This window comes from Lolium perenne, chromosome 5 (assembly GCF_019359855.2).
Source record: "Lolium perenne isolate Kyuss_39 chromosome 5, Kyuss_2.0, whole genome shotgun sequence".
NCBI classification, from domain to species: domain Eukaryota; kingdom Viridiplantae; phylum Streptophyta; class Magnoliopsida; order Poales; family Poaceae; genus Lolium; species Lolium perenne.
Window position 1 is genome coordinate 172,308,402 of NC_067248.2, and position 14,394 is coordinate 172,322,795.

The window sequence follows — 14,394 nt, forward strand, 5'->3', positions numbered from 1 at the left end:
ATGTCGTGGGTGGTAACTGACCTGCGACAAAAGGTCAACCTTTTGTCGCGCCTTCGTTGTCGCGGCTGGCCGCCCGCGACAAAAGGGCCTAACGACCCGCCACAAATGGCCTGTTTTCCACTAGTGGGATACAGCTTCCGGCGAATGGTTCCGCACTACACCTTTCAAGCTTGGGTTTATATGGGTGGGGGGCTCAAGACAAACCTTTGCTGGCAAGTTTGACATTGACGTAGTGGTGCTTGTGGACATCACCATTCCTCCATTGAGGGATTCGAGGTTACCCATCTTCTGCTCCCTGAGTGCGAGGGGAAACCCTGGACCCAACCTGTTGGTTTGGGTAGTAGTGGTGTGTCGATGTCCACTTCCTTGGGAAGGTGTTGCTTGTGTGCTCGGAGATCCTTGGGCCATGTGGTGGGTGGTGGGACAATGTTAATCTCTGTCCAAGTCATGGAGTTTTGATGGTCGTAATGGCCGCCATCTCTCTTTGTCGCCTCCTTGTCATCGATGTATCGTTTTTTCTTTACTTGCTTGGGCATGTTTCTGTTGTTGCCTTAGCGGTCTCTTTCACTTGAACTCCAGCACCGTCTATGCGTTATTTAATAAACGGGGCGAAATCCTATTTTAAGAGAGATCTACAGAACCTATCAAAAAACTGTGGTTTTATGAAAACAAATTCCAGTTATTGTGATATGACTTGTGGAACGGCTGTGATTTTGTGTTTACTCAAATAGGTGGAGTGGACTAGGGGTTGTCGACTGCCAACGGAAATTTTAGGCTTGTTTTACGGTACCTTTTACCTCTCCTTAGATGAGAGAGGTATGATTTGAAGCAAACGGTCAGGATTGAACGTGGTAGATTAGGCCCAGCAGCCCAGCAAGTCTAAATAATGGAGAAAAATCACTTAAGCAGTATTGAACCCTGGCCCAGCAATTGGTTAAGTTGGCCAAGGAAGCGACCCACACGGCACACCAACGAGCGCCGCCGCCACATCCACCGGCGACTCCGCCGCCACCGCCACATCCACCGGCAGACTCCGCTGCCTCCACGTCGTAGAAAGCCTCATCCAACTCCGCCTCCACGTTCACCAGCGAGCGCCCCGGCCGCTACATTGAGCAGGTTAGTGTACAAGGTCACATGATCTGATCTGATAAGCAGGGCAGAGCTGATCATAAAAAAGCACAACTCAACTCCCTCCTGCCTAATTCTTCTGGCGATGAAACTTCGTGATTCTCGCCAGGAAGAGCAGCCATAATCGCACAAACATCTTTGAAGATTCCACGAAATAGTAGTTGTCGTTCTGTACAATGGAATCTAACATGTATCGAGTGCAAAGAAACCTGGAAATTAGTATGAGCTTTAGGTTCAAAGTAATGACACTGAGTGTGATCGTATCTGTTAAGCTCTTGGTGTGGCAGGCTCTTGTGTTCGAATTTCGCAGGAGAGGTATCATCAGGAATGCCACTTTGTTGCAGCACATCATGTATACACCAATCGACCAATTACAAAAAAATTGTGTTCCATCTGAATTTGTTACTTAAAACAATACAACATGTTTAGCACATCGTAATGTTAAATTCGTTTGAAATACTTCGACATTGAGGAGTTAGTTTACTCTGAACTTTACCTATTCGCATCTTGTCATATGAATTTTCCGATTCTTTGTCATGAAATAGTATGAAGCTGTCCAATATGATGGCATCACAACTGTTTAATAGAAATACACCAAGGGCCCTCGAAGGATTACTTCACTTGGCAACGGTTCAATAGTAGGACAAAGAGTATCCAATTTGTTTACTGAATAAGAAAATTTCTGAATCAAACAAGATACCTAGCTAAGCTGCCAAATTTCTGAAACAAACCGAATGACAATTTAAATTCAACAAAGTAGTATCCAGCTGGATAAAAAACAACTAGTACCAAACATTACAAACTGAATTAAACACCAGAAAGAAGCTGATCATAGCAAACTCCAATCATGCCTCGCCATGAAGAACAGTACATTTGCCATCAATCTTACAGCGTCGGGTCTTAAGCATGTGCTTGCAGCTCATGTCTTCATCCTCATCAGGGTAAAAACTAGTAGATATATAAAATAAATTCATTTATGTATAGGAATTCTTAGAAATATCTCAGGCATTAGCATCAGTTCTGTGCAGCTTGTGAGGAAGATAAACTAAAGAGGGAAACTAAAACCTTTGCAATAATATGAAGCCATGAGCAGTTAATATAACAATGAGATCATATGGTGTGATCACTAGGCTGGTCTCAACTAACTCCTGGTTTACTCCAACTAGTTAATTACTATATTTAGGTCAGTTAAGTATACTATGTTGTTCATAACATCCTCAGAAATTCACGAATGCTGTATCAAAACCGATACCAATGTTGTGTATGGACATGTGTGTCTATAGTTTTGCACAAGTTACTCTTTAGTCTTGTTCCTAGTGTGAGGTTTAAACTCTCTCTTGAGTACATTCGTAGTTTTACTTGTACCACACCGTAACGCATGCACAAAGCGTCATTTAAAAGCATGTAACAGATCAATAAAGCAAAAATACTGCTTTGAAACTACAATTCGGTAATAAAAACTGAAGCCCCAACATGTAAAATTATATGAAGCTAATGGGACCAACCCTTGATGCTCTGATCATAGAGGACGATCACAAATCGAAAGGAGCCTAGATAAATTGGATGGATACTTATTTGCTTACGAGGTTGTAGGTGGTGGGCTCGACGTAGTCGGGGCCCCCCCTCCTCCCCGACGTGCAGCGGCACACGCAGCACACGCACCAGGTGATGCCGCAGGGCAACGTGGAGCACCGGGAAAGGTCGATGCCGGAGAAAGCGACGCGCCAGCAACGCCTTTGACCACCGAAACAAGTGCCGGTGACACCCCCCATCGTCTCCTTCAATTTCGCCTCCCAAGCTCCTAGCATCTCATGCCCCACCGCCGAGCTGGAACATGCCGCGTGTCGCGATGACCGCCAGGCCTCGCTTCCGGAATAGCCTTGGCCAGCGACCTTGAAATGCGGTCATATATGTTGCTACTCTTCTGTAGTTTTCGTGCATGAAACCATTTTTACTAAATGAAATAAAAATATAGCCTGAAGTTTTACATAAACAGGAGAAGGGCGAATCTAGCGGGGCAGGCCTCAGACTGAGCTAGCAAGGATAGTTGTTACTACGACTGGGTCTAACCGACGAAACTGAGAATGGTACAACATCTAACTGATTATAAGATTATTCAATCAACGTTACTCGTTCCTCCATGCGTACTTCAGATGAATAGATTCTCTTGCAAATCAACATACTTTGCCACTCCAGAATTCTCGATATACTCACCGAAGACGACTCGTACTGACACGTTAGCCAGAAATTCCGATCGAATCCACTTCGAACTGGATCAGAGCAGACCATGACATCACCGAGGATCTTGGATCGGCTGAGTTAGCGGCCAAGGGCGCGCAGCCGGGACAGGTAAGTGGTGGGGAAGGGGGCAGCGGAGGGGCGGTAGTACAGATCTCGCCAAGCATGCTGGCGGTAGGGGCCGCGGCGTCTGTGCCGCCGGAATTGCGGAAGCCGACGATCGGCGGCGGCACCCTACCAGCGAACTCCAAGAAGAACGAGGATTTAGGCCGTGCCATCCCCTTCCCCCATACGGCCGTACCTAACGATTGCACATGGTCTGCGGCCGTCTATTGGGCCAAGGCCTTCTACTGGGCCGAGGCCTTGCTACGATTTTTTTCTTGTTTTGTGCGAAATTTGCACCGGTATGATACATACCGATCATGTTTTTCTGAGAGGTATGCAAAGTTTTAGGCCTTTGGATGGACGAAAATGGATGGCTATTATTTACTTGGGGGTACCACAAAAGAACTCAAATTTTATTAACCAAATGAGACCTGACTTCCGATAAGGACGTATGTAGCTAGATGCCAATTGAATTACAGGTACGCGCAATCTTCTAACTTAAGCAAACATCAACATAGCGATTGGATCTCATGGTGGTGGATGGCCTAGCGGTAGTATTCACCAGAAAGGAATGCGGTTCTGAAGTTGTTAATGGATGGAACCTTGATTAAGACGCAGAAGCATATCGTGCTCATACTGTCCATGATCTCACGCTTATACCCTCACTTCATGTATGTTGTAAGTTTAACACCTAAACAGCTTAGAAAGCTGGAACTCTGGGAAACAAAATTGTCGTAAGGGAAACAAAATTTTACGGACAGAAAATAATTTGACCATCTGAAATATATCGATGCATGCACTGATAACCATGACCAAAAGCACTCTCCAAAATACTACTCCAGCGCACGTAAGGCCGTCAGCCCATAATATCCACTAGTCACGATAGCACCATATGCATCCTCTAATACGATGGCACCTGCGTATACATTGTAGTTACATATTTTGAGACAACAATATGTATTTGTAACGTGATCAGGATCCTACAATAAATTAAGAAAAACCTTATCTCCCTGGTTAGATAAGAAGGTGGAACTTCAGAAAATACTCTAGGACTTGGATCAGCTTCGTGATCGAGCTTAATTAGTGTCCCGGGACCAACAATTATATGGTGCCTATACTCTAGCATATTTCTGTGTTCTGACAAGTTAGTGATAAACTACTCCCAAAGGTATCAAGGGTGTAATCAATGAAGGCCCGAAAGGTAGATACAAGAGAGCATCTTCCATCACTCACAAGTCACAACTAAAGTGAATGCATATTACTTATTCTGCGTTATCGTCTCTCTCTCTCCCTCTCCTTTCAGAAAGTTGTAGCTAAGCACGGGTGGAGGTATTTTCTGATACTAAATTAGAAAAAATGCAATTAAAAAGTGTAGTACAATATTTTACGGTGCCACACAAAAATAATCAGAAAGAAAACTTATAGTATGTGGCCTATACAAAAACAACAAGCGGTATATTGGAATATAAAACTCATTGCATTTTTTTTGTTTCTCTAAAAAAGAACAACATATGAACCTCAAACTTTGTAGATCACTATAACTTCTGTACTACAATGCATATATATTTATTTTTTTGTACTTTTTGTACACCAAAAATTCTAAAATGCGTGAAGGAGTACATCTGCGTAGAAAACCTCTCTCCTAGAAAAATTGCATCCAATAAACAACCTAGTAGAGAAGAAAAACCCTGACCACATGAAAAGAATATATAGCTTAATTGAGTCATTAACTAACATACTGTTTAAATAATTAGCTAACTTTACATTCCAAAGTAAGTAAAAACAACCTCAACGAGATCAGACGGACTTTCGTGTGGTATGGCTTAGGGTGTCACAGTTGGGTGCCTAAGGGAAGTGTGAGATTCATGAGGGTTTAGGGTGGATCATATATAAAAGCTATCCATACATTAGATTGTGAAAACAACAACTAAGAAGACACTCTTACAATGCCAGTTAAAATATTTGCACTAATGATGATTTGGGTCTGAATTAATTGTAATACACATATGAAATATGTAATATATAGCTACAACTCATTTTGATGGATTAAGATAAAACCTTTTTGACATTTGAGTCTTAGAATAAGAGCATTCTCAACTCCATAACAAACAAATGTGGAATACATTTTCTATCAAATTATTTGTTTGTATTATATATGAAATTCAACTACAAATAAAGTGTCATATACATCAATACAAAATTTTCAAATTGACTTTCATTTGAAAGAAAAGGCTATACAAAGTACTGTGAACGACAAGCCATTTTAGCAATTTTATGGATATACGGTACACGCCGCAGCTGATCAGTAATCAACATAACCGTCATTTTCATCAACTTTTGTAGAGTTTTCCAAAATGTGACATATGCTTATTTTATTGTTTTCATATTTATAAATTACTTTACTCTCTAACCCCAATTTTGATTTGTGGCCATGGATTTGTACAAAAAGTGATGTGACCTATCAAGTTATAATTCGACTAGTCCATTCTCCATAGGAATACAGAGGCATATTCAACCAGACATTTGACCAAGAAAGAAAATGTAAAGAAGAAGCGTTTGGTGATGTTTAGACGGGCTGGAAGCACGCACAAAGAGGGCTGACATTCACGGCCCATCAATCATACCTCTGGCTTGAACCATACTTCCCAACTCCTTCGGGAGGTGCTATGCACCGCGAGCTGGTCGGTGCCAGTGGACTCACCGCACACCCAGGCGGGAGTACTGGGCCAGTCCCTTTCTGTCTTTTTTCTTCTGCTGTTTCATTTATGTTTTGCTGAATATGAACAAATTTTGAATCTAAACTTTTTAAAAATTTGAACAAATTTAGAATCTGACCATTTTCGAATTTCAATATTTTCGCATTTTAAATATTTGAACAGATTTCAAATTTGAACAGTTTTCAAATTTGAACGGTTTTCAAATTTGAACATTTTTGAATTTAAACATTTTATTTATATTTTCGCATTTGAAATATTTTGAATAAATTTAAAATTGAACGGTTTTCAAATTTGAACGGTTTTCAGATTTGAACGGTTTTCAGATTTGAACATTTTTTAATTTAAACATGTTCTCAATTTGAACAATTTTAAAAATTAAAATTTCGAATCTGAAAAAATATAAACAAAACCTAAAACAGAAAACAGAAAAGAAAAACAGAAAAAGGAACCAGAAAAATGAAAAGAAAAAGAAAACCGAAATACTACAAGCTAAACACAAACAAATGGGCCTGGCCCAAACCCGGCCGGGGGGTGTGTGGTGGCCGGTAGCCACCGACCTGGTCGGTGTATAGGTTTTGCCAACTCCTTCCCGCTTCTTTCCATATCAGTTCCCCTCACTCGGTACATATGCTCTCATCCTTCCGAACGCTGATGATTTTGCACCTCACTCCACCGACACATCCTGTTACCCCCTAGCTAATACCCTAGCGCATGGCGGCCGACTTGCCTACGGAGAAGAAGGAGATGAACGACTCCACCAGCAGCCACCGACTCCTCCCGCTGCTCTACCTCGGCTCTCCCACCACCACCAACGTTACCCGCACCGGCAAGTCCCATCACAAACACTACTCTCGCAGCCGCGCATCCCAAACAACCCAACCGCCAGCCCATTTCATATTCGAGGCCGGTTCCGGATGTAAAGCCGGTTCGTTCTCCTACCAGCAGCCACCGGCGCTGCTATCACAAACGACTCGTGCACATGTCAGCGTGGGAAGCAACTCCAACACCGCCTCACATGGCACCGTGTCTGGATGCGGATGCGCAGCCGGATCATCGTCACCGCTGCCTCAAATCCACTCATTGAGCGGTGTGGGTGTCAGCAGCAGCGTCGTTGACGGAGGAAGCTTCGCCTGCATCGCTCTCCCGGATACTCCTATTCTCGTATGCCAGCACCATCCTCGCTGGCGACCATGGCGCTGGATCCCGCTCGCATGTTGGGCGGTGGCCACACCAACTTCTTTTCTCGCCCGACACCGATCTGGCTAGCGTGGTGGGCCTGACGCCCAAGCCGCACATGAAGTCACGGTTGAGTTGGTTCATCGGCCAGGTTTCGTCGGAGTCTAGTCTCTCGGCGCCGCCTTTAACCCAGAGGACGGCGAGCATCGACTTCGGCTTGTCGGGGGACTATTTGGTTCCACCCCTGTCCCTCACCCTCCATAGCGTCATCCGTCAGGTTCCTACATTGCCGGCACCTAAAAGTGTCGTTAATTCAACCAAAAATGCCGGTAAAAATCTTTGAAAGAAGAAAAAGTGTTGCTTTTACTTGTGTTGAGGTAGATCTTTGCTGGGACTTTTTGTGAATTACCGTTGGTTTTTTCCCGGCACATTCAAAAATGCCGCTAGTTAGTATTGCCGGCATTTTTGGAAGATGTCACGTAATATTTTTACCAGCGTTTTTAAAAATGCCATGAAATCTTTTTGCCAACAAAACATCTGGAACCAACATTTGCAAGTAACATGGTGTCAGTCTGGAACCAACATCTGGAAACAACTTTTTCACCATCGTTTGTAACAAACTTCTAAATTACAGAACCTAACTTACAGAATCTGTAACCAGTGCATGGAACCCAATCATCTAACTAACAAGATCTACAATCACATAGCAGGCTTGCTTCTCTCTACCTGGCTTCTTGACCTGAAGTTTTCTTCCTCTTATTTGTTTCCGCAACAGCTTTCCCATTTTGACTCATTAGTTCCCGATTCACATCTTGTTCCTCTCTAAGGTCAGCACCTTACCATCCGCTTCCACCTCTAAGGTCAGCACCTTATCATCTGCCTCCAAGGCTTGGCTGCATTCAAGAATAAATCAAACATAGATCGCTTAGCTCGCTATGGCCATGACATTCACAAAGTAGTACGGAGTACCTTAAGTTTCAAGTTCGATGAGAGAAAAGTATTAAGTCCAGTGAAACAAATAGGGGAAAGAGTTTTCTTGCATAGACATTGCAGGTCAAAATGAGCCTGGCCGAGATTGAACAGTTCACATGTAACGAATCAATGTTAGACATAGAAATGCTATATGCACTTTCCTTGCACGACCACAAATAATTTTTTGGTACATTGAACATCACAAACCACAAATAAGTCCTATTTAGAAGGGCTGGAAGAGCACGCGCAAAGAGGCCCGACCACGGCCCATCCATCACGCGCAGTTACTTTTCGGGCAAACCCTACTTCCCAGCTGTTCTTCTTCCCGCTGCATGCTTTCCATATCAGTCCCATTCGCTCGGTTACATATGCTCGCGTCCATTCGAACGGTGATGCTTTTGCATCCTCACGCCGCCGGCACCTGTTCCCCCACCTAACCTAAAACCCTAGCTCCCGGCGGCCGGCTTCCCTATGGAGGAGCAGATGAACGACGCCACGGGAAGCCGCCGGCTCCTGCCGCTGGTCTACCCCCGCTCGCCCAACGCCACCAACCTTACCCGCGCCGGCAGCTCCAGCCCCCAAACCTACTCGCGCCTTCAACCATTCCTGCACAACCCAGCCGCCGCCGCCCATTTCTCCTCACAGGCCGGTCCCGGCTACCAAGCTTACCAGGTGCCATCGTGGCCGCTATCTTCCACGCTCCACGCGTCGGCCGGCGGCATCGGCGCCAGAGTCGGAGGCAGCTCCAACACCATCTCACAGGACGCCTTCTCCGGATCTGGATGCGCGGCCGGTTCACCGTCCTACTCCTACCAGGCGCCACCGTCGCTGCTGTCTCAAACCCACTCGTCGGGTGGTTTCAGCGGCGGCGCCGACGGCGTCGGAGGAGGAGAAAACATCGCCTGGGACGCGTCACAGGTATCTCTCCCCGGATCCTCGTGCTATCAGATTCAACCAACGTCGTCGCTGGTACCCATGGACCCTGTTCCCATGTTGGGCGGGTGCGGAAGCAGCAGCAACAACACCATCCTAGGCCAGAGCCAGACTACCTTCCTTTCCCCGTTCAACACCGGTCAGACTAGCATGGTCGGCCTGACACCGTTTAGCTCGTCCGTCGATCTACATGCGCCGTCTTCCTCTAGCCCACCGTCGCTTGTGACGCAGACCATGGCCAGCGTCGACTTCGGGTCGACCGAGCAGTTCGAGCTTGAAGCCCTGATCGGGGACTTCGGGTCGACCATGGGCAGCGTCGACTTTGGGTGGGCCGAGGAACCCCTGCCCCCGTTCCTCAACGGCCTAGCACTTCCGCAGGCGGGGATGGGAGAGGATCTTCAAGCCCTCCTTACTGATCCGTTGTACATCCCGTTTGTGGACGTGGACGATCTCGACGACTACGGCAACAATGTCGTCCCGTTCATGGATCTGGAAGGCCCCGATGAAGGTCTCAGCTTCTCCGGCCACGTTATGGCGGGCACCAGCACCCAAGCCCCCAGCCCATCACTCGCATCATCGGCCATGTCACTTGCTTCTGCTGAGGCTTACGTGAAGAAGGAAGTTATGGAGTGGAGCTCATGGGCCACGTCGCAGATGGGGAACAACACCATTGCCGGTGGAGCAAGCTACCCTTACTCCTCCGTCAACACTGGCAATGGCATCACCCAAGCCCCCTGGACACCAGTACTACAGACATCAACCGGCTCGATCCCGCCCTGTGCAGCTAACGTTAAAGTGAAAGAGGAAGCTGATGACAAGAGCTGGCATGTGTCGGCGCAGCTGGGGAAGAATACCATCACCAGCGGAGGCAGCTCATCGAGCAAGCCGAACATTCTGCCTTCTCTGGGGACGGGATCGGGATCAGGTACAGCCGGTAGCAGCAGACGTGGGCGTGGGCGCCCGCGCGGCAACACCAGCAAGTACAAGGACAACACTAACTCTCCGTTCGTTGAGGATTTTGCCGATGGGAAATTCACCCAGGAAGACATTACAACAATCATGGCGGATAAGGGCCTTCAGAAGAAAGTTCTTGAAAACCCTACGAAGGTCCGGAGGTATAACACGATACTACCTTTGTCCTATCTTCTATCATATATACCTGATCACCACAAAAAGAAATTGACTCTTGAGAAGTACTCCTACTATACTTAACTAATCCTTGAGCGACCCATGATGTAATCTATTGTAGGACAATACTTAAAATAATTAAATAAACGCCGTATGCATCTATCGATGCAGAGGCCGGGGCACTGTCCTCCATTTCGAAAAAAAAAACTTAACTAATCCGTTAACTAATTGTACATTTTTGTGAAATTTATTTGCAGCATGCTTAATAACCGGAGAAGTGCACATAACTCTATGGTAAGAAAGAAAGCGTACGTGTCCGACCTGGAGCGTAAGGCTGAGCAACTGGAGCAGCAGAAAAAAGTGCTATCTGCGAAAGTGCACACACTTGAGGTTTGTGATGCTAAGGATTCATTAATTTTGCTTAAATTTTTATTGGGTTTGGAGTAACTACACCCCATTCGACTTAGAAATAGTTTGAAAATAGCTGCATTATTTTCCCAGTCCTGATTGATACCCGTCGATCGAGATCTACTATATTTTGTAGTGCACAAATATCAATAATTTGATTGGACGATGTCTTAGAAATAGTTATTTTCGTTTGCATGAGAAATTGAAAACCCGATGTTGACGCCAAGTCGACCTATAATGTCGTCCCCCGTTCGTGGATCTGCATAGCTATATGCCACCACATATAGCTAGCTCTACTACTAAGAATCTTATAACTGGCCATCCGAAGTAGAAACAAATTCTCTGGTAATCCACTAGAGCTTCTTCACGGCAAGCTCCTTCGGCAGCGTGTGCTGGTGCTGCATCTTCCCATGTCTAAAATTCAATTGGTACATGATAGTAGAACTTGCATAAGAGAATAGCTTATCAGAACAGTATCATTTATGCATAGCCAAATGGATCAAAAGACAACTGTCGCCTCGACCAAAATTAGTGATCTTAAATTCCTGTCCACCGTAAAAAAAAATTGTTGATTAATATTTAAGGTTAAAAATACGGGAAAGGAACCCATGGGACATTTCGATCTCTAATCGTAGTTAGGTCACCGTACTTGTTTTCATCTAAACCAACCACACTAACCCATTAAAAATGAATATATATATGGAACATGCGAAAAAACACAAGTGGTAGAAGTTCCATTTTAAACATGTCATGTGCTTGTGTTAGATGAATTAACCTCTATTACCTTGAGGACAATGGGCAGTCCATCCAGACCTTGGCCTACAAGTGTACACAAAAAAAAAAGCCATTTGAGGATTTACTTCCCCGTGGACGGAGATACCTCATACAGTGTGTTAAAGTCCGGTATATAGAGACCAATATATGGCTTATCCATCAAGTATACTTGTCCTCCCAAAGTCTAACCGATTCACCTTTTCTGTCCACACGAATATATGCAACTGTATCAAAGCATCCTCATCTCTCATGTGATAACTTGATGATCCATATATACAATCCTCTTATTATGTGTTATTGACTTGTATGTTTGCAGAGTACAAACATTTCGCTTAGAGCTGAAAAGGATGAGATTGAGATGAAGCTGCATGGATTCGAGCAGCGAACACAACTTATAAATGGTATGCTATTATCTTTTTTGTTACTTATGATGAATAGTTAGTAGCTTATCTTTTATTCTTCTACATGAAAAATATAATATTATCCACACTAAAACAAGGCGGGTGGGGGTGAATATTCATGTTTCAAACATAGTTGAACTTATGCATCTTCATTTTTTATTTATGCATTCCTTTAATTTAATTTTAACTTTTTATTACATACTTAGCTATTCCGATGAGTCTCATTAGCTATGATGAAAATGAACTGAAAAATACATATGTAACAAGATACCATGGCTCTAATCAGCATGTACGTGTATGAAACTAAACGCAAAGCACGCAAGGCGATATATACGTGAGTATTTCCCCTTTCTCCCAGCCCCTATCTCCTATCTTGGATCTCTATTCACCTGCATGTCTCGATCAATAATATCATCTACTGAAAGCTCCAACTGGTCCATTGCGTCATACCAATCTATAAAAGCATGATTATTCATTCAACACTCTCAGGCAGCAGACCGTTTGGTAGATAGCTGTAGTGGGTCATATCAAGACAGCTGCATAGTAATTTTAATTTTCGTTATGGAAGCGGGGGGGCTCAAGTGCCAGCAACTGCAGAAATTTTTCTAGCTACAGTAGTGGGGTGGAGACATGTTACAGTAGCGGGGCAGGCGGAGGGGCAGACGTATTTATCAACTCAATCGTTTAAAGGAGTATAGATAACCACTTAGAGAAATACAATTCATTGGTTGGGATATATATGTGTATAGTCCCTCCACGTAAAATATATGAATATTAGTTTTCTCCTAAGCCAATCTTTGTAGACTTGACCGAGTTTCTAGAAAAAATATCAGCATTTAGAATACAAAATCAACATTATATCTACCATGTTTTATATGAGGACTTAGCTTTCACTGTAGATGTTTATGTTTTCCTGTAAACTTGGTCACACCATACAAAGTTTAACTTACGAGAAACTAATATGCACTCTATTTCGACATAGAGGTAGTATATGGTTTGTTAAAAACATAGCATTCGATACGTACCCTGATGAGCTATTTTTGTTCTTTATACTAATTAAGTTGTATTGCCAAAACCGTCTTAATGGTATATGAATCATTTTAGTCCAACAATTGTTGTCATTTTAAAGAGATGAAAGTTTCATGTGCCCTAAAGCATCATTGCATGATGTGTATTTTTGCTCCGTTCATGATCGTCGCTTCAGCACATGGTGGATCGCAATCTTTTTACGGAGGTGTCTACACGGTTGAGTATACGGCGAAGAATTTTACTACCCAACATGGGTGACTGCAAAATCGCAGGATATCAACTCCTCATGTGTCTAGTTTACTTTGAACCATTAATTTGTGTTGGCTTTCTTCGTTGTTTGTGCTTTACTTTGAAAATTTTGGACGGCTATGTGCATCTTAGCTATGCAGAGGCTAGGTGTAATGCTTAAACTTTTTAAGTAATACATCACACTTTATCAAAAAAATGATGTGTGTTTCGAATTTCACTTAAAAGCATGCAATTCATCCACCAATTCAGAATTATTTTTATTTATTCACTTCCTATACATCACTTCCATTTTGTAAGAATATAAACTATTTTCTATCTGCATCTATTTTTTGTTTTCATTCCTAATATTACGCTATCAAGTAAGATTTTCCTAAATAATTTATCTGAATACTCGAATAGTCACCGAAAGCAATGTAGTGTACATATCCAATTATGCTAGAGAGCTACCTTTCTAATTTCATGCTCTAGGTACACTAGTTGTTTCCTATGTGTAACATTTGATTTTGTTTCTTTTGATCACACTAATTAATATTATCTAGTAAGTCTGAAATAGCACAGTCATTAACCCATATATTTATATAACTTATGTATACAGATATGCATGATGCACTAAATGCTGAAGTCCGTCGTCTCCAAATTTCTGTTGGTGAGAATATGATCTCTGATGTGTCGAGAACTTCGTACCAAGAGATGAGCCCTAAAATGACGCAGCAGGGGCAGCTACAAGTACAAAATCACCAGTCAGCAAAGTTCCAGAAGGACCAGGAGGACAAAGGTGGAATGAAAGAGTTTGAAAAGTTTTTCATGCCACAAGAAGAAAGAAGTTCAACATGAAATTACAAGTAGTGAGCCCCATTCTTCCTTGATAATATTTATGTGGTAAAACAAGTGGAACTAGGAATTCATCATTTTTGTGTTATGTCATGCTGCCAAGATATTATGTATGATGTTGTTTATTATTTTCCCATACTATGAGTGAGGTTGAATAATACTAGTGGTTGGGGCGCCCCTTGGGGCGCCTCCTCCCAAGTCAGGTGCTGACCAATCCCGTCCAAATCGTGGCTTAAGTTCGCAAATGAACTTCTGGAAGTTTAGGTCATCATTGCACACGGCCTGCTATGCCTATAAGCTGCTCC

At 43.5% G+C, this 14,394-nt stretch overlaps 1 long non-coding RNA gene across 1 annotated transcript; it reads right to left on the bottom strand.

The window, feature by feature from the left end:
* Positions 1–1,732: 1,732 nt before the first annotated feature.
* On the bottom strand, positions 1,733–3,648 carry LOC139831058 (uncharacterized). The gene is made up of 2 exons (XR_011745247.1): positions 3,343–3,648; positions 1,733–2,076 (listed from the first exon to the last, which is right to left on the bottom strand). It is a non-coding gene; the product is annotated as an uncharacterized lncRNA (long non-coding RNA).
* Positions 3,649–14,394: the final 10,746 nt, after the last annotated feature.